Below are 19,548 nucleotides of genomic sequence, written 5' to 3' on the forward strand. Positions count from 1 at the left end.
CTTAAATCCAGACTGTGGCTAAATAATACAAATTAAAAAAAACAAAACAATGGGAGTTGGATTCAGGGTCAGGGCAGCCCTGAACGTGCTGCTCTGACTCTCCACACTCTCTGGGCCATTTAGGCCAGCCTTTCGCAAAATTTGGCTATTACAACCACCTGCATGCCAGTCGGTGCCAGCTTGCTCTGTGAATTGGGTTCTGACAGCCCTTCTGACTGCCTCCAGTCTGAGCAGACATGAAGCCTATCTGCCATTTCCCAGACAGTGCCAGCTCAAAATCAGCCTTACCATGAAGGCCAGCCAGTTCCACTCCAGTCTGGTCATGACAGCCAGGGACACTTCAGGAGACATCAGAGGACAATAGAGAGGCATCCAAGAGGCAGTGTCCCCACCAGCAGGTACATTTAAAAAAACAGCAACTTTTTTTTTCCTTGGCCTGTTCAAAATCTCAAGTCATTTTCGAGCCACTCCATTCTTGTTTTTGATCTCTACATTCCACAGAAACAGCTGGATTATAGCTAAAACCAAAAGCCTGTACTCGAGTCTTATCCTTCTTTACCTATCCTCTCATTTTAATACCATTGATCAGTACCTGCTTCTTAATACTCTATTCTCACTTGGATTTCAGGACTCCACCCTGTATTGTTTCTCATTTATTTATTTATTTATTTATTTATTTACTTACTTACTTACTTACTTACTTACTTACTTACTTACTTAATAGTTTTCTATACAGATATTTGAATAGACATCGTAACATCATAAGACATTCTTGCCTCTTCTATCACACATTTTTAGTTTGTCCTCTGGTGGCTTCTCCTCTACCACTATCAGTTGGTGGGCCTCAGAGTTCTGTCCTGGGCCCTCTAATTTCTGATCTCCTCCCATGGTTTTCAGTGCCATTTTTATACTGATGACACCCAGCTGTAGCTCTTCCCACCAGCAATATCATCAGGAATCCAGTCTCAAATCTAAGCCTGCTTGTCTGACATTGCTGCCTGAATGTCTCACCACCATCTTAAACTCAATGTGGCCAGAGACACAACTCTTTATCTTTTTTCCCCAACTCCTCTTCCCCTCTCCCCCATCTCTAATTCTGCAGCTAACATTCGGGCCAATACAGTAAAATGCGCGGGAGAGCCGGCACTCTGAGTCGAGCGCCCGCTCTCCCGACACGCGCCCAGGCCACTCTCCTGGGTGCACAATTCTCTATGCTAATGAGGGCCAGTGGTAATAAGGAGGCGCTAGGGACACTAGCGCATCCCTAGCACCTCCTTATTGGCAGAAGCAGTGGCTGTCAGCGGATTTGACAGCCAATACTTAATTTTACTGGCGTCGGTTGTCAAAACCACTGACAGCCACGGGATTGGAAAACGGTCACCAGCAAAATTGAGCATCCGTCTTTCAACCTGCAGGCTGATTTTTTTTTTTTAATTTTTGGTGCCTCCGACTTAATATCGCTTCTGCTTTTCTGTACACTTTCCTGGTGCCTGCCCAAATTAACTCCTGCCTTTGGGCAGTCATTAGTTTCTGAGAGTAAAATGTGCAGCTTGGCTGCATGTTTTACTTTCTGTATGGTGTGGGAATAGCTAATAGGCTCATCAACATGCAGTCCCCTCTGCTATCTCTTCCAACACCTTGTTCATGTACTAGGGATGTGCATTGAGAGAGAGAAAGAGAGAGAGAGAGAGAGAGAGAGAGAGAGAGAGAGAGAGAGAGAGACCCCCTAGCCATGATGTGCTCATACTAAGTAGGCATTTATACCCCTATATGAGGCTCACCTAGTTACTCGAGGTGAGGTGTAGGTATTAGTGTAGGTGTTAGGGGCCACTTTGACATGCAGAGTGTGATCTATGGACAGAGTAGTGCACTCTTGTGAAGAATTGATGATCTTCGGAGTGAGGAAACTCACACAAAGATGAGATTTGTGCAATGTTCTCTCAACCTAGCTTGATGTTACCCAGGTAGAGAGTCCATATGCAGATATCATAAAGGAACTGGTAGAGGAGGTGAAATTGTTTCTGGTAGGTTAGGCACATTTTATAACGTTTTGGTGAGTACACTAGGAAATTATTGGTGTTTCTGGTAATTACAGACATTATACAACCATTTTTTATTATAGAAACAAGCCATTAAGCCTGTTAAAATGGGTGAGGTGTGCCGGCCAGATCTGTCTATTCCGCATAGTCAGAGCTGCTTATGGACCCGTTAAAATGGGCGAGATGTTCGCGGCATGTTGGTCAGTGCTCTCTTCCACGCAGTCAGAGCTGCTCATTCTGCGCATTCGCAGCGCAGGTGTGGCATGTCGATGAGAGGTGTCTCATCCACGCAAGCGTGGCATGTCGGTGAGAGCTGCTTTCTATTGCACATTTGTGGCACATCTGTCACCACTCAATTATATAGATGATGGTTAGTTAAGGGTTGCTTTTGGGAGGTTTGGAATGCATTATGGGTATTTCCATTATTTCCTATGGAAAAAATAGTCTTGACGTACAACCAACTTGAGTTACAACCAGCCCTCTTCAGCCAATTGAGTTTGTAAGTCAAGGGTCCACTGTATTTCTACCTTAAGCAAGCATAGCACACAGTGCGCTTTCTTCTTGGGCTCTATCTGAGAAGGTTGTTTGCTAGATTCCCTCAGCTCTGCCAGCCTGTCTTGCCCCTATCAAAACCACAGGGACCAGACTACCTCCGCTCTGCCATCCTGTCTTGCACCTATCAACATTCTGCCACTCTGTCTTGCTGCCATACACCAGATGATTCTACTCCTTGTGGTGTTCTTGCCACTATCATGGTTCCTCAGTGTGTTGGTGCTAGTCTTTCTGCTGCTTTGTCACTTTATCGACACCTTGTGGTTTTTTCCGACACCCTTTCTGCTTGCTATGTTACCCCTTTATGTGCTGTAGGATGTTGATGCCACTTGCTTGCCACTTTGCCTGTCATGCTGCCTTCGAGGGTTCATGCAACTGCTATCAGTGCTCTCTTTTGAAGCTATGGTATGTTTTTGACACTCTTGCTGCTGCTTTGCACCTCTGTTAAAGCACTCTTGCCACTCCTGGTACCCCTTTGCCCCTTTACAGTGCTTTAGGCTATTCATGCCACTTTGGTGCCACTTTGCAACAGTCTAAGTACCTTGGAGCTCTTTTCTTGTTCTGATGATTGCTCCCCAGAAGTTTCATCAGAATTGATAAGAAAACCCCAATTCTGCAGCCAAAAAATAGGCTGCAAAATGAAAAACGAATGAAACTAATAAACTAATTGGTTTTTTACCCTATGAAACTAATGAAATGAATTTGGGTCCTGGTGAAATGAAAAAAAAAACAAAACAAAAATTTTCCTTCTGCACATCCCTATCATGTACTCCACTCATCAGGTAAGTCACACCTATCTTGGCCCTTCTCTATTGCCAATTCCCGACTCCATGCTTTCCAATTGGCTGCACTGTATGCTTGGAGCAGACTTCCTGAGTTTGTGTGGCATGCTCCCTCTCTAGCCTTATTCAAATCTAGTCTCACATTCCTCATTTTTAAGGCTGCTTGTGGAACTGTGAACAGTCTCAGAGTAGCCAGAGGACAGATTCAGGCTGGACTCTGGCAGAAATCTTCCATAAACATCTTTATTAGTGACAAGAAAACAAAATAAGTTCTACTAATATTCATAGTTCAACAACACAAATGTAGTATCACAACTTATACTTTAGCAGTGCTAACTTTCTCTAGGCTTCCTTCTCTCCCCTAGACTTACTGTTCCCTCCTGGGCCTGGCTAGTTATACAACTTCCCAGGGACCTACATCCAGAACAGGATTCCCTGCTCTCTTAGGCTTAAGGTGGATGGGCCAGATCTCTGAATCTGGTCCTTCAAGGTATTTTGGATTTTCTCCTGTATACTCCTTCACACGGCTTTTGAATTGTAGCCCCTGATTATCCTGCTCAGTCATATTGATTTTTAACCTTTTCCATAATACATTAAATTTCCAAAGTTTTACTTCTGCCCTATATGTTTATTTTTATTAGATTGTAAACTCTACTTAGCAGGGTCAGCTCTCTTGTCTCTTATGTGTTTTTGTACAGCGCTGCATAATTCAAGTAATGCTATAGAATTTATAAATATTAATAGAAGTATGCTATCCTTTTTTACAATTAATTTTGTTACATCCCCCTTTTGCAATTCTTAATTTTCCTGAAGATTTTCAACTTTTAAAGGATGTAAACCATTCATGGAATACATTGAACAATTTGTTCTTAATAGCAACACTATCTAGGTCTGCCTCTGCCATTAGGACAAGTTCCAGAATTTTATTACCTAGTCTGTGAGCATTTGTGATCATAACCTTTCATCTATTTCTCTTCTCCTTGTCTGCCTGCTGTATTGTCTTTTACCTGCTCTCATTATCCAGCCTGCTGATTAATAGCATTGGGGCCAATGCAATAAAATTTGTGGAAAGTGGGCGCTGACTTTTCAGCGCCTGTTTTCTTAGCACACGCATGGCGCCCACAAGGGAGGCAGCATGCAATAAACAAATTAGGGGGTCACATTAGCAAGGAGGTGCTTACGCAACCTTAGCGCCTCCTTGCTAACGTGATCCCACGGATACTGGCAGTCTGCCGGTTCTGAACACCGATGCTGATAAACTCGGCATCAGTTTTCATTCCTGCAGCCGGCCGGTTATGAAAACAGACGCCGAGCATATCAGCATCGGTCTTCAAAGCGGCCAGCAGAATTTTACTTCCTTTTGTTTTTTACTTTAAAAAAAAGTACAGAAAAGCAGTGTTTTCTGCTTTTCTGTACTTTTTTTCAGTGCGCTCAGCTATTAATGCCTGCTCCAGGCAAGGGTTAATATATGAGCGATAAATGTGCGTCTGAGACACACATTTATGTTATTGCATTTGGAGTCAATGAGTAATAGCCTCATTCACATGCATTTGCATGTGATGAGCGCTATCTCATTCACTCCACATTGGACGCACATTAAATAGGTGCTAATCCCCCTATTACATTGGGGTGGATTAGTGCCTATTTAACCTGTGTCTGACAGCGGGTTAAACAGTGCCCTCGGCTGATTGCATGTAGCGTAATCGGCTACATGCAATCTTATTTATGTCAGTACATTGATCCCATTTGCTGTTCCCAATTTCCTTGAATCAATGAACTTTCTTAGCTGTTCTGGTGCTGTGAAAACAAAGTTATCTCCTCTCAGATTCACTAAGCATTTAGCTGGATATCTTAAAAAGAAAGACACCCCAATATTCAAAGTTTCTTATCGTAAGGCTAAGAAACCTTTTCTTCTCTCCTGAGTTGGTTGACCCATAAATGGGTTATTTGATTTTCTAAAATATTTCTTCATGACTGAGCTCAGATCATTATCAGTCAGAAAGGTAACCAATAGTGTGGCTCTTTCGATGATTTCATAATGTGAAGACTCAAAATAATCACTGAGATTTTCAAGATCCATAGCTTTTATCTGCCCCTCATTTTACCGAACCCACCCAAACTCCTCCCCTTTCCCTCATTTACATTTTAACAATATGATGCAGTAGTTATCACATGCGTTAGGGTGTTCTCATGTGTGATAATTCCCTAACCACCACGATAATGGCAGTCGCGATTTGAAGAATGACACCTGGAATTGAACTAGATTTACTCCCATTGCATTTGTTAATTTATAATAAACTAAACTTATAAAGCCAGATATGCAACAAAAGGGAAACCAGAAATCATTTAACATATTCATAAGACCCTAGTTGTTACTAAATTTTCACTGGTTTGTCATACTTAGGGGTAGATTTTCAAAACTAGTGCACGTGCATCCATGTGCACATGCTATCAGGCACGTGCACATGGATGCCTGATTTTATAACATGCGCACTTTGGAGTGCACATGTTATAAAATCAGGGTTTGGTGGGCACAAGGGGTGCACAATTGTGCAACTTGCGTGCACCAATGCCCACAGCCTTCCCCCATTCCCTCCCCCCTAACCTAACCTCCTTAGTGAGGGCAAAGGTAGCGCCGGCGCCATTTTGAATACTGCAATATGGCCCGAGTGCAGGAGGTCGCTCACGGACCTCCGCTGGACTTTTGGCAAGTCTTGTGGGGGTGAGGAGGCCCCCCCCCAAGCTTGCCAAAAGTCCATGGGGGTCCAGCGGGGGTCCAGGAGCGATCTCCTGCACTCGTGCCGTCAGGTGCCAGGAAACTTTGCTCTCACTATGTGACATATGAGGGCAAAGGCTACTGCCGGCGCCATTTTGAATACTGGCAATACGGCCCGAGTGCAGGAGGTCGCTCCCGGACCCCCGCTGGACTTTTGGCAAGTCTTGTGGGGGTCAGGAGGCTGCCCCAAGCTGGCCAAAAGTCCCTGGGGGTCCAGCGGGGATCCGGGAGCGATCTCCTGCACTCGTGCCGTCGGGTGCCAGGAACCAAAATGGCGCTGATAGCCTTGCCCTTACTATGTCACAGGGGCTACCGGTGCCATTGGTCAGCCCCTGTCACATGGTAGGAGCACAAGATGGCGCCGGCCATCCAGTGCTCCTACCATGTGACAGGATCCGGCCAATGGCACGGATACCCTGTCACAAGGTAAGGGCAAAGGATGGCCCGGTAGCCGGAGGACGGCCCGGAGCGGGAGATCGCTCCCGGGACCCACACTGGACCACCAGGTACCTGTAAAAAGGTTTTGGGGGGGTCAGGAGGGTGGGGGAAGCTAAGGGGTTACTTTTAAAGAGTCGGGGTGGGTATTTTGTTTATCGGCTGGGCAGCCGATAAACAAAACGCGATCAGGCCTGATGGGAAAAAACCCACATGTGAATCTGAACCGGAATCCGAACTGATTCTGGTTCCGATTCACATCTCTAGTATTCTGCCTTGCCTTGTGGCCTATGGCCTTTTGCCTTGTCTATGGGCCTTTTATCTATGCCTTGTGGCCTTTGGGCCTTCTTATCTTCTAGCTTCTGTCTTGCCATGAGGCCCTCTGGCCTATCTTGCCTTGTTTTCTGCCTTGAGGCCTTCTGTCCTACGCCATCTATCTGCCTTGTTGCTTCGGGCTTGCATGATCTTTGTTCCCTTGTCTGCCTTATCTGACTCCTGCCCTAGTCTACCATGATGGCTTTGTCTTGTCTAGTTCCAGGTAATGCTTATTATCCAGCCTTGCCTTGTCCTGTCAGCCAAGTCTGTCTGCCTTGTCCTGCCTGCCAAGCCTGCCTGCTTTTCTCCAAGCCTTGTCTCCAGCCATCCTTGTCCAAGCCTTGTCTCCTGCTAGCCTTGTTCAAGCCTTATCTTTGTGGATTCACCATTATGATATGCTGTTGCTGCATATAGCTACTGGCCCCCAGAACCCAAGGGATCAACCCATGGGGAAGGAGGCCGGCTAAGTGGAAGACTGGCCCTTGTCTTGTTACAAGTCCCACTTGCAGACCTGTGCCACTTCCCAGGTGAATTTCCCAGACAGTGGGCTATAACACTAGCCTTTACACTGAATCTTTTGTAAGTAAGGGAATACAGACCAGGAGGGCAAGGATAATAAGGGATGCCCTTGACAGCTTATCCAGAGGAGATCTGGATAAGCTGTCAAGACCACCTCTTGAAAAATAGATTCTAAGTTAGGTTATAGCTTGCTAAATTTAGAAAAAATTGCAACCACAATCTAGACAGCTAGGTTGTGGCTGAAACTTTGTTTAAACTTAACATGCTATAACAATGTTTACTGATTTCTGCTCAGCAGCATACTAAAAATAGATTCCTTGGAGCACAAGCTCCTAGGGGACATAATGCCTCATCAGATATGTTATTTTGCATAGCATTATGCTCATTGATAGTGATGTTTAAGTTGTAATATGATTTTATCTACTTTAAATTGTATGTTGATCCACACAAAGAAACAGATAGTAGTCTGCTTCTAGCACTAATACAATAAATGAATTTAATGCTGGTGCTTAATTTTATGTTGAATATTTTATGTAAAATATCTATACTTGAATCCAGTTCTAAATCCTGTATATTTTATTTTTAAGTAACCCCAATCCCAAAATTCTATAATCTAGACAAGTCATCTAGCACAGATGTACAGCCCATGGTGTAAACCAACCAAAACGTGCAAACATATCCACTGTAAACATTCCAACCGTATTTAATGTTAGAAAATGATTGACATTCTCTGAAAAATATTACACAAATCTACATATCTGACAGAAACCAAAAATTGTACTTCATGTTCAGTGAATTATCATTGTGAATTGCAAGCACATAAGCAAGTACTTTTCCTCCTAAAACACACCTAAAATACAATATGCTGTTAAAGCAGCTCTCATCCATCATAATAGTTTTGCTCCAGGGTCAACAAAGGTGTCATTTCCATCCAAATTAAAGAATTAACAGCATCCCTTTTCTTACTCTAGGCTACACCACTGTGTTAGATATGCTTCCACCTTCTAATTCTCCTATCCGTCTTTGTCACCATAGTTTTTAGAGACAAAACAGCAGGAGAAAAGTGATATAAAGTCTGGCAGTTCTGGAAAAAATTTAGGAAAAAAAATAGTTATATAAAATACAGTAGCACTTTCAATCATTATCATTAGGGGCTATGTATTAATGTGCATTGTAATTAATGCCCTTGCTAAATGTGCCATAACACTGAGAATGCATGTTAATACACACTGTTGGCATAAGTGCTAGTATTTCCCAGTTCTAATGCCAATGTGCAATCAAATAGTAAAATAAGAGAAATATAACATCTCAGGTATTAAAGCTGAAGGTACAATCCTAGGGATGTGCAGAAGGGATGGATTTGTCCGATTCGGTATTCGTATTCGTGGGGACATAAAAACGATCCGTTGATAAGTTGTATTTGTTTTCCGATTCCCATTAAAGTCAATCGGGGGAAGTATTTGCAGCCTATTTTTGGCTGCAGAATTGGGGTTTTCTTATCAATTCTGATGAAACTTCTGGGGGAGCAATCATCAGAACAAGAAAAGAGCTCCAAGGTACTTAGATTGTGGCAAAGTGGCACCAAAGTGGCATGAATAGCCTAAGGCACTGTAAAGGAACAAAGGGGTACCAGGAGTGGCAAGAGTGCTTTAACAGAGGCATAAAGCAGCAATGAGAGTGTAAAAAACACACCACAGCTTCAAAAGAGAGCACCGATAACAGGTGCATGAACCCTCGAAGACAGCACTACAGGCAAAGCAGCAAGACAAGTGGCATCAACATCCTACAGCACAATGAAGGGGGAACATAGCAAGCAGAAACACTAGCACCAACACACCGAGGAACCATGATAGTGGCAAGAACACCACAAGGAGCTGAGTGAGTCATCTGGTGTATGGCAGCAAGGCAGAGTGGCAGAAAGCTGATAGGGGCAAGACAGGCTGGCAGAGAGGAGGTAGTCTGGTCCCTGTGGTTTTGTTAGGGGCAAGGCAGGCTGGCCCTGTGGAGAGTTCCCTTTCCTTTGAGCAGGAAAGTGCTCCCTAGAATGGGTTCACCCTTAGAGTGGGGTGTTTCCATTGGCAACTAGTGAGCTCTCGGTGGTCTTTTAAAATCTGGTGGACGTAGCAGAAAAAGAAACGAGCATTTTCAAGGCTGAGGCGGAGGAGGGTGCATGTCAACAGTGGTTTAACATGGGTCAGAGGGTAGATATAGGCTGGCTACACCCGAGGAGAGTTCCCTTTCCTTTGAGCAGGGAAGGGCTCCTCGGAATGAGTTGGCCCCTAGAGTGAAGCATGAGCCTTCAAAGCATGGTGACATGGAGCAGGGTGCCATGTGAACAGTGGTTCAACATGGGTCAACAGGTGCTAAGAGGTAGGCTGCTATACTGGGGAGTGTTCCCTTTCCTTTGAGCAGGAAAGGGCTGGCCCCTAGAGTGGAGCACGAGCCTTCAAAGCATGGTGACGTGGAGTAGGGTGCCATGTGAACAGCGGTTCAACATGGGTCAACCGGTGCTAAGAGATAGGCTGCTACACCGGGGAGAGTTCCCTTTCCTTTGAGCAGGAAAGGGCTCCGTAGAATGGGTTGGCCCCTAGAGTGTATAATGGTACAAATTGTTAGGATTTAAGCATGTGCAAACAGATCATGACTTCATGAGCAAGATGGAGTAAGTTCTCTTCTCTGCCCTGAAACGAAAAGAAAATTGTTTGTTTTATTTAAGGATCCATGCCGTGAAGGATTAGTATTTTGAATTGCCGGAGACTGAGGTTTCCCTTTGCAACAAGGGTTCAGCCATTAGGACAAAAAGAAGCGCTGACGTCATCTCCCACCCAAATCTACAATATCAACCTGTGTTGACTTTGTACCCTACAGTGCCTCTGTAAACTAAGGGAACATAGAGGATGAAGTAGAGTGCAACTACTATCAATTTTCAATAGTACTAGAAATATTACGGTTATCACCTAAGAAAGATTTCGGGAACATGGCCCATATTATGAAGGTCAGGAAAACTATTAATCATATGAAATATGCAAGCTCCAAACATCTGAAGTCAGCTTTTTATGTTCTTACATTCCAAACGTGGACAGACACAGCATTCAAGGATATAGGTCAAGCCCTTTTAGGGACGTAAGGCCTGGACAGACAGGCACAGCATTCGAGGATAGAGGCAAAGCCCTTTTAGTGACATAAGGCCTGGACGGACAGGCACAGCATTCGAGGATAGAGGCAAAGCCCTTTTAGGGACGTAAGGCCTGGACAGACAGGCACAGCATTTGAGGATAGAGGCAAAGCCCTTTTAGTGACATAAGGCCTGGACAGACAGGCACAGCATTCGAGGATAGAGGCAAAGCCCTTTTAGTGACATAAGGCCTGGATGGACAGGCACAGCATGAGAGGTCAAGCCCTCGTGGGGACATAAGGCTTGGACAGACAGGCACAGCATTTGAGGATAGAAGTCAAGCCCTTTTAGGGACATAAGGCCTAGACGGACAGATACAGCATTCAAGGATAGAGGTCAAGCCCTTTTAGGGACATAAGGCCTGGATGGATAGGCACAGCATTTGAGGTCAAACCCTCGTACAGACATAAAGTCTGGATGGACAGGCACAGCATTTGAGGTCAAACCCTCATAGAGACGTAAAGCCTGGACAGACAGGCACAGCCTTAGAGGTCAAACCCTTGAAGAGACATAAAGCCTGGATGGACAGGCAGAGCATTAGAGGTCAAACCCTCGTAGAGACATAAGGCCTGGACGGACAAGCACAGCATTAGAGGTCAATCACTTTTAGGGACATAAGGCCTGGACGGACAGGCACAGCATTAGAGGTCAATCACTTTTAGGGACATAAGGCCTAGACGGACAGGCACAGCATTAGAGGTCAAACCCTCATTGAGACATAAGGCCTGGATGGACAGGCACAGCATTAGAGGTCAAACCCTCGTAGAGACATAAAGCCTGGATAGACAGGCACAGCATTAGAGGTCAAACCCTTGAAGATACATAAAGCCTGGATGGACAGGCACAGCATTAGAGGTCAAACCCTCGTAGAGACATAAGGCCTGGATGGACAGGCACAGCATTAGAGGTCAAACCCTCATAGAGATGTAAAGCCTGGATGGATAGGCACAGTATTAGAGGTCAAACACGTTTAGGGACATAAGGCCTGAACAGACAGGCATAGCATTAGAGGTCAAACCCTCATAGAGACATAAATCCTGAATGGACAGACACAGCATTAGAGGATATCCTTTGTACAGGTATGTTGTGGTTTGACCTGTCACTTCTTCCTGAACTGGTTCACTGCCAGAAGAAAATGGCATCTTTTTCATTTCTGAAAGATAATTCAACAGAAGATGCTCTTAGAGCAATAGAGACTGCCATTTGTGAAGCAGGACCTGAGCTGGAGATTATTTGTGAATACCCAGGAGCTATTCTGTACTTATGCACTTCAGCTGATGACAAAGGACCATGAAGAGCTCTCTGAAATAAGAAAAATGCTTCTCAAGTCTAAATCTACAATATCAACCTATGTTGACTTTGTGGTTTACACAGTACCTCTGCAAACAATGGGAACACAGAGGATGAACTAGAATGCAACTACCACCAGTTTTTGTTAGTACTAGAAACATTATTGTTGGCACCTAAGAAAGATTTAGGGAACATGGCCCATATTATAAAGGTCATGAAAAATATTGAGCATATGAAATATGCAATCTGCATACATCTTAAGTCAGCTTTTTATGTTCTTACATTCCAAATGTGGATGGACATTCATAGCATTAGAGGTCAGGCCCTTGTAGGGACGTACAGCCTGGACAGTGGACGGACAGGCGCAGCGTTTCAGGTCAGGTACATGTGCTGCAGTGCTTATATTATCTGGAGCATGGGAGGCAATTGGAGCTGCTGCAAGGCTTTCAATTGCTTTTATTCATCTTGCCATTCACAGGGAAAATTTGGAAACCCAAAAAGAGGCAGGTTTACTTTCAAAAACACTAGCATTTCCATCAACTCTGGTGCCAGCCTTGAACAGTGAGGGCTCATTATATCCCCTGTCATTGAAAAGACACATTCACTGGGCATAATGGTTGGTGGACATGACAGATATCGGTGAGCCACTTTGGCTAGGTGTGGCCAGACTGTGGACTTGTGTGCCAAATATGCCAGCGGATCTGTCTGCAGGACCTCTGTGGGCTCTGAGATATACCGAGTCACTGACAGTTGTCCCGGTGTCTCCTTTGCTTGGGTGGCCTCAGAGTCACTCATGCCAGCTGCTTTCTCTCTAACCCGTAGCACAAAAGATGAATCTTTATGGGCAACATGCCTTTGGCGTACTGATGTGGAGGAGGAGGAGGTGCTAGCTGTCGCTGACAGAGTGATGCTCCTGCTTGGGCTAGCAGAACTGTGAAGTGTCCACTGTATCCTCTTCTGCTTCATGCCTAATCTGTCTCTGCCTATGGCGCACCTGTTCATGGACTTTTGCTAACAGTAGGTCCTTCACCAATAGGAGACAATCATACTGTATGGCGAGTTTTCCTTTCACACGGAGATCACAGACTGTGGCGAGCATGTACATGTGCTTTTCTGTTAAAGGCCTTAATCTCTCTTGCACCTGCTGCTGCAAAACATCCAGACAATGCTACACCTCAGCTGTCATTCCCTCTTCCTGTTTAAAGGCCTCCAAACTTCCATCCAGGAAATTAACTATAGGGATGATGTCAGCCAAGGTGGAACTTCTGGAACTCAGCTCCTCCATGTCATCCTTGAAGGGCTGCAGGATGTTTACCAGCTGACTCATGACCAACCAATCATGATGCCCTAGAGGATTCTGCCCACCTATGTCCTTTGAACCAGAAAGTTCATGAAGGGGTGTCTGTAGCTCCACTAACCTCTGCAGCATCATATAGGTGGAATTCCACCAGGTGGCAATGTCTTGAATGAGATGCTTTTGAGGCATCTCCAAATCAGTCTGCTTTTGTCGGAGAACCTGCCCCACCATCACACTTCTGTGGAAGTGCCCTGCTATGTCCCTACACTTTTGTATTAAGTCCTGCAGGTATTAATTCTCTTGGTGCTTGGACTACAACTCCAGAGCTGACTTCACTACCAGGTGCAGAGTGTGTGCAAACATTGAATGTTCTTAAAGTACCCATCGTTTATTGCTTTAACCATGTTTGCACCATTGTCTGTGACAAAGAACCCTGCCTGAGGATTCCTGTCTTGCTGGTGTAGTTGCCAGTCCTCCAGCATCTGTCTGATACATACTAGAATATTGGCTGTGGTATGGGCCTGGTCCATCAGATGGGTATGCAGTAAAGCCCACCTCCACCCTGATACTTGTTCAGTAATAGAGCTGCTGCCTGCCCCTGCCTCAGCCAGGTCCCACCAATGTGCTGTCAGGAAGAGGTAAGAGTGTGCAGCATTCATGGCGGTCCAGATATTGCAGGTGAAATGCACACTCCCCTCTGTCTAAGCTAGCAGCACTTGGATGTGACTGTGACACTGCTTGTACAGGCTGGGGACGACCTTTCTGCTAAATGTGGTTCTGGAGGGAACTTTGTAATTTGGAAGTATGACCTTCAGAAAATGCTTGAAACCCACATTCTCCACTATCTGCAAGGGCTGGTCATCAAGGGCAATCATTTCCCCAATGGTCCTGGTTACATCGTTTGAGGCTGCCTGCCTCCTACCCCGGGATAGCATTACCGCACTCCACCCCATTTCCTTCATGGTTGCTTCTGCCACATGCCAGGGGATTGCTGGCCTGCAACCTGACTGCTAGAAGGGGCTGAGGGCGTGGGGTGACTCTGCTCCTTTCAACCACTTTATGCTGCTTGGAAGGGGTCCCCTGACTGGTACTGCCACCATCCCCAGATGGCAGTACTGTTGTTGGGTGTTTCCTCTTCATATGATGCATCATGTCAAAATTAGATGTCCCATTTGCTTGACTCTGCTAATAGCCCTGCCACAGTATTTACATCGAGCAAAACGCGGGTCTTCCATCACTTTAAAGTGGCTCCAGATTTCAGATGTCTTTCATGATCCTGCCTTCTGTATAGCCTTGGGGGTGGATGCTGCCACTGGAGCTGAAGTAGTGGGTGAACCCTGAGAAGCAATGCCAGGGGCATCAGACACAATCTGTGCCTGCTCTGACTGCTCTTCCTCCTCCTCATCATCATTTTCATCTCTCCCCTGCTGCACTGAAGTGGAGGCTAAGACAGGACTAACAAATCCTCCTAAAACTTCATCATCTATTTCTTCTTCTGTTTCTAATGAGAATCCCACACAAGATGAGTCTTCATCGGAATCAGAAGCAAACAGTTCCTGCACTACATTGTCAATGCTAAGTCAAGACAGCTGTCCCACTGCTGCTTTTGGGTGTCAACATTTTGTCTTGCATGACTCAACCTCCCCTTCCCTCACCTCCAAAACTACAGGGTCAGAAACAGGTGATGGCGATGCATCATGTTTAGATTTCATTTTTTTTCTGATGGAACTGCCTGCCCCTCCAAAGAGTTTAGATTGCAACAGGTCCTTTTTTAACTTTAATGGGGGACTGACACTCCCTTTTGAGGTGTCTCCTCTCCCAGTCCCAATCACCCAACCACGTCTAGCTTTCCCTGTCATTATGGATTTAATGTCACTGCCTACTAGGGATTTCAATTAAAAGAATTATTTCCAAAAGAGACTCACTGGGGATTTGGCTTCACAGAACACCGCTCTCCCATTATTCGATTATACATGAGTCTGCAAAACTGGCTGCCCATGGGCACAGTGCCTTGATGTACACTAATGTAATGTGTGTGCACACACCGAGCTTGCAATTACAAAAGAGTCTCACTGGGGATTTGGCTTCACAGATCACCGTTGTCCCAATATACTTGAGTCTGCAAAACTGGCTGCCCATAGGCACAGTGCCTTGATGTGCAATAATTTAATGTATGTGCATACAATAAAGTGGTAACTACAAAAGAGGCTCAATGGGGATTTGGCTTCACAGACCACCACTATCCCAATATACGTGAGTCTGCTAAATTGCCTGCCCACAAGCACAGTGCCTTGATGTGCAATAATGTAATGAGTGTGCACACACCGAGCTTTTAAGTACAAAAGAGGCCCACTGGGGATTTGGCTACACAGAGCACTTCTGTCCCAATATATGTGAGTCTGCAAAACTGTCCAGTGCCCACTATCACTGATGCCCAGTGCACTGCCTTCTTTGATTAAAAGGGAACAGAAAGACATTGAGTTCAATAAAAAAAAAAAAATTACTGCAGTTAACAAAATACCCTTGCTTGGCACAGCAACAAAATTGATGTAATATCTTTTCCAATAGCAATTCTGTCAAACTAGCTAGAAATTGAATATATCTCCCACCCACAACACCCAAATGGTCTTGAAACCAACCCCAGGGGGTAAAATAAGGAGCAAAATGCCACTGCTAGTGCTAGTAGCATCTCTCAGTGGCAAAGACAAACTGTATCAGATCAATAAGAATATTTGCAGTAAAAAAAAAACAGGGTAGTAGCTGGCACTGCAGCGAAATGCAGAACAAATATGTTTTTCTATTGCAGTAGATAGCCTAGCTAGCATTGAATACAGATTTGAGAACTCAGACTAGCTCTGAGTGCAGCCACCTTCCGCAGACCAGACCACCTCCCCAGACCATCCCTGCAAAGAAAGTGCATTGCACGCAGCGTGCTTAAGTATATATAGTGCTGGGTCATCAGCAAAAGTGTCACCGACCACTGAGTGAGACTGCGATTGGCTGCATTGCCAAAATTCTTACTGCTGATACATTGCATTCTGGCCTCCTTGCCAACCAAACATTACGTTCCTTGCCAGACAAACATTACGTTCACATATCCATGTCATAGTTTAGAGGTAGGCTATCCAAGCCTCCCCACACACTTATCTGTATTTAGTTTTATTATCGTTCTCTCCCCCTCTTCATTTCCAATTCCCAGTTGTATTCCCTTGTTTTATTGTAACTTGACACTTCTTCTAATTACAGTTTCATGTTTAATGTTATTGTTATTGTTAAGATCTTTGTTCTCTGTAAACCGAGTTGATTTGATTTGTATCAAGAAAGTCGGTATAAAAAGCTCTAAATAAATAAATAAAACCTGTCCCACCCACTCTATGACAGGGCTGTGAGGTCACTGATGACTCACAGGAAAGGGCTAGTTTTTGGCTATGGTTACACCCAAATGGCATTCTCCTATTTCAAATGGCCGCTTAGCAATCACTGCGAGCGCGCCAAAAGAATAAAACGTATAATATGTTATATTAGTGGGGGATCGTGATACGTTTCGCGAACCCACGAATACAACAAATATGGACCTAAACGTTGCGGATTGCCAATACGTTGCAAATAAATGCACACTCCTATTAATTCCTAACTGGTTTAAGATGGGCCACTTCAACAAGAAAGTTATATTAGTTGTGTCACTGAACTGCTCCCCTCCCTATTCACAATGAAAGCCAGGTCCTGTGGACTGATAATTACCCCTACCCACAAAATCTTACTCAATCTACAAATTGGACTCTGGGCTCCAAAATCACCTACTCCCACAATCCCCCAATCCCTAAATAGGTCTCAGGAACAGATAAACCCCACCTCTCACCAGCAATCAACATTTCAGCTTCCAAGGTCAATGAAACTGGCTCCAATTTTGATACAGAACTACTACCAAAGCGAGGGAAAGTAGCAACTTTCTACTGGTGAATATTCTGTATAAATTTTGAGGGGTGAGAGAGGTGGGGGGTTTCCTGAACCAAAGGATCATTTTTTTTGTTGGGGAGTAGGAGTTGTAGAGATTGAAGTTAAGGAAGCCCATTTATTTTTAGGGGAGATTTTGCGATTTGGGGAGTTCAGAGTCTGACATGCACATTGGTTGATTGATAGAGATGGAGCCGATAAAATAAGTAATTTATTTATTTACTTATTTATTTATTTAACATTTTTTTATAACAAGGAATAAGCACAGTGCATGTAAAAAGTGAAAATTAAATATTTACAGGATAAACAGGAAAGATTTAAAATATACAATGTAAGCGGAAACCAGATGTTTGCATAATTAAAGGGAAGGAGGGGGAGGTGAAAGGGGGAGGGTCAGGGAGATAGAGGGAAGGCATTGTGGGTAGGCGGGTTTAGAGGGAAAACATTTGATGGTATCCAGAGGCTAAAATTTGAGATGGATATGGGGAGGGAGTTAAAGGTAGGGATGAGCATAAAAGAAATGCCAGTTTTGTTTATTCATTTGATTTATATTGATTTTGTTTGACATGGATCAGAAAATGTTGTTTGTTTATGTCATGGAATAATAAGTGTTACAATTAGAGGGTAAAAAGATGTTCAGCAGTATAGCTCAAAGACACCCTCCACACCAAATTGAAACAATTACTAATAGCCAGTCATAATAGGCACTACCAGCAAATATACTGCCTTCATTGCCATGTAAATAATCATCAGCTATGGTAGAAATAACACTTTTTTCTTTCTGCAAATAAAACTTGAACATTCAGATCTGCTTAAAGACAAAAGGATCTTTTCAAGAATGTATCTTTGAGAGTCCAGGGAAACACCCCAACACTGGCCGTGTTTTGATTACTACATAGGGTGACCGAAGGAGGGAAGACCTTTAAACCTCATATAATATCGCACTAGTTAGATATTGTGCAAGAAATCTGAAAAACTAACAGAAACAAAAAATGCTTTTTACCAAAGAAATACCGTGGTGCACAGAATATCAATGAACACTGTAGGACTTACTAGGGTGGCTACAACTGGTCTGATGTCATACTGAAATTGTAAGTTTGAGACCAGCTATTTCAAATTTGAAAGAAAATGAATTGGAATTAATAAAACAATTGGATATGATTCAAGATCTAAATTAAGAACCAAGTGTCATTGTGTTCAATATGAAAATCCAAAATTGTTTACGAGTGAGTAAATAAATCTCTTGATCACTTCCATAGGGAAGTGTGGGTACATGCTCCAAAATGCCCCATTTTAAATCATAAAATGTATGATGGTATTCCAAACACCGGGCAACTAAAGGAGATTGAATTATTTGTTTTTTAATGCAAATTTTATGTTCTGTAAGTCTGGTTTTAATTTTTCTCTTAGACAATATAATAAACTAAACAGGAAGTCTGGCAATCAATTTTTGTAAAAGGACAAATTAAGCGATGAGTTCCAGGAACTTTAGGGGTAGATTTTCAAACAAGTGCACACGTGGACGCCTGATTTTATAGGATGCGCGCGCAGGTGCACGCATGTAATAAAATCGGGGATCGGCGTGTACAAGGGAATGCACACTTGTGCATTCAGCACGCGCCGACGCCCACGGCCTTCCTCAGTTCTCTCCCAGTCCGTTCCAATTTTGGAGCAGACACAGAGGGAACTCCCCAACCTCCTACAATAACCTCCCTTCCCTTTCCCCTAAGCTACCTGCCCCCTAGGGGTGTGCATTCGTTTTCAACGTATTGTGAATACACAACGTATATGCCATATTTGTTGTATTTGTGGGTGTTCCTAAAAATATGGCGAACCACCGCGAATACAACGGATCATCAACGAGTAGGCCCCCCACTCTCCTGACACCCCCAAGATTTGCTGAAAGTACCTGGTGGTCCAGCGGAGTTCCTGGAGCAATCTTCGGTATATAAAAAAAATGCTAAATAAATAAATAAATAAATCTCCTACACTCGGGCTGTTGGCTGCCAGTATTCAAAATGGCACCGATAGCCCCTGTGACATAGTAAGGGCAAAGGCTATCGGCGCCATTTTGAATACTGGTAGCCGACTTGCCAAAAGTCCCTAGTGGTCCAGCGGGGGTCCTGGAGCAATCTCCTGCACTTGGGTCATTGACTGCCAGTATTCAAAATGGCACCAATAGCCTTTGCCCTTACTATGTCACAGGGGCTATCGGCGCCATTTTGAATACTGTCAGCTGACAGCCCGAGTGCAGGAGATCGCTCCAGGAATCCCACTGGACCACCAGGTACTTTTGGCAAGTCTTGGGGGGAGGGTCAGGATGGTGGTGGTGGGGGGGGGGGTTTGTAGATAAATAACTTTAAAGGGTTGGGATGGGGTTTTTTGGGGTGAAAGAATGTATTTTTGACATATGA

General features: G+C 44.2%; 1 long non-coding RNA gene across 1 annotated transcript in view; it reads left to right on the top strand.

The window, feature by feature from the left end:
* The first annotated feature begins 237 nt into the window (after nt 1–237).
* LOC115086213 overlaps nt 238–19,548 on the top strand; it is a 70,460-nt gene continuing 51,149 nt past the window's right edge. The window contains exon 1 of the long non-coding RNA XR_003855158.1: nt 238–398. This is a non-coding gene — a long non-coding RNA (uncharacterized LOC115086213). The remainder of the gene's footprint in view (nt 399–19,548) is intronic.

Source organism: Rhinatrema bivittatum, chromosome 2 (assembly GCF_901001135.1).
Source record: "Rhinatrema bivittatum chromosome 2, aRhiBiv1.1, whole genome shotgun sequence".
NCBI classification, from domain to species: Eukaryota; Metazoa; Chordata; class Amphibia; order Gymnophiona; family Rhinatrematidae; genus Rhinatrema; species Rhinatrema bivittatum.